Below are 2,119 nucleotides of genomic sequence, written 5' to 3' on the forward strand. Positions count from 1 at the left end.
AAGCTATGGCACATATATACAATGGAATATTACTCAGCCATTAAAAAGAATGAATAATGCCATTTGCAGCAACATGGATGGAACTAGAGATTATCATATTAAGTAAAGTAAATCAGGCAAAGAAAGACAAATATCATATGATATTTCTTGTATGTGGAATCTAAAAAATGATACAAATGAATTTATTTACAAAACAGAAACATACAAACTTAGAGAACAAACTTATAATTACCAGGAAGAGTGGAGGGAGAGGAGGGCGATAGATTGGGAGTTTAGGATTGACATACATATATATATATGGGCTTCTTGGTGGCACAAGTGATAAAGAACCTGCCTGACATAAGAGAGACTTAAAAAGACTCTGGTTTGACCCCTGGGTCCGGAAGATTCCCTGGAGGAATGTACGGCAACCCATTCCAGTATTCTTGCGTGGAGAATCCCTTGGACAGTGGAGCCTGGCAGGCTAGGGTCCATAGGCTGTATATATAGGGAGGATGGAGATGGACATTTCAACCAAGATGTATTCAGTACGGTGCTGGTTCTGGTTTGGAATGCAGGTAGATACAGCCACTCTAAGGGTGGTCACTTCCAGGCAGGCCATTCTGCCTAGCTTGGAGGACCTACTATACCACATCTTCCCACTGGACAACTGATAATCTTCTGAGTCTGGGCAGGAACCCCTGGTGCAGACAGATGTACTCCAGCCATTCTCCTTTTCATCAGTTCTGTGCGTTCTGGGTCCTGGGTCCATGGGAACAGAACTGTGTTTGCTCCATGCTGTAGCTCACTCCTCATCTTCATCTTCATTTTCTAATGATGGGTCTGGCAAATGAAGCCCCAGGGCTGGCAGAGCCAGAGAAGACAGTTAAGGGCCAGTCCTTCAGGGACTTCAGCTCCATCTGCCCAGGAACAATGCCTCCTCTGTCACACATGGATCTGATCCTGGATATCAGCAACTACTTCTCCATCACCCACTGGTGCTGGCTACCTCCTTCTGTTCAGGATCTTGGTTCAGGAGTAGCCAGCTGGTCTTGCTCTCATTTCTTCTGGTTCCTCACTGCTCCAATCCCTAGTGCCCTCTGTAGGGCCCTGGTGTAGCCTGAGTTCCTCAGTCTGATTTCAGAACACATGGTATCTCCCCCCTAGAACTAGAACTACTGCTGCCAATGGGCAGGTGCCACTCAGAGCCGAAGGTTGAATCCCAGGCCCACTCTTTTCAATGATCCTGTATGCCTGCATCAGCTGCTGGTCTGTCATTAACCATTCCATCCAAACTCACCTGTCTCATTACCTAGGACCTTGGCTCTCTAGTGAGAATAAAACAGTCAATGGTTTCAAACTATCTGATTTAACTCTTAAATAAGTTAACAAAAAATAGTGTCTGGAACTAAATTAAGGATTCCTTTGGGTTAAACACCTTTAACCACAATTTCATTGTAATGATTTCAATTTTCAGCTATCTTGGTACTCCTTTTTACAAAATATATCTTCTAAAGAGTTGTCTACAATCCCGTCTTGACTTGTTCCTCCGAGTCTCTTCCTTGAACCCACATGAATGTCTGGTTTTGTTTGTGTATGGTGTTCTTCTTTTTCTCTACCACTTCACCAAAACTGCTCCTGTCAGAGCCACGGGTGACCTCCCCTACCTTCTGACCCTCTCTCTGGCCAGATGTATCCCTTGGTGGGATGGAATCAACCTCACCCTCCCTTCTGACTGATGGTTAGAGGAGATGTGATCACAGATCAGATTAGAACAGATCAGATCAGTCGCTCAGTCGTGTCCGACTCTTCGTGACCCCATGAATCGCAGCACGCCAGGCCTCCCTGTTCATCACCAACTCTCAGAGTTCACTCAGACTCACATCCATCGAGTCAGTGATGCTATCCAGCCATCTCATCCTCTGTCGTCCCCTTCTCCTCTTGCCCCCAATCCCTCCCAGCATCAGAGTCTTTTCCAATGAGTCAACTCTTCACATGAGGTGGCCAAAGTACTGGAGTTTCAGCTTTAGCATCATTCCTTCCAAAGAAATCCCAGGGCTGATCTCCTTCAGAATGGACTGGTTGGATCTCCTTGCAGTCCAAGGGACTCTCAAGAGTCTTCTCCAACACCACAGTTCAA

At 45.8% G+C, this 2,119-nt stretch overlaps 1 pseudogene; it reads right to left on the reverse strand.

Moving 5' to 3' along the window:
* Window positions 1-582: 582 nt before the first annotated feature.
* On the reverse strand, window positions 583-1,257 carry LOC105002213 (annotated as a pseudogene).
* Between the last annotated feature and the right edge of the window lie 862 nt (window positions 1,258-2,119).

The sequence above is a fragment of the Bison bison genome, unplaced genomic scaffold (assembly GCF_000754665.1).
Source record: "Bison bison bison isolate TAMUID 2011002044 unplaced genomic scaffold, Bison_UMD1.0 scf7180017864390, whole genome shotgun sequence".
NCBI classification, from domain to species: Eukaryota; Metazoa; Chordata; class Mammalia; order Artiodactyla; family Bovidae; genus Bison; species Bison bison.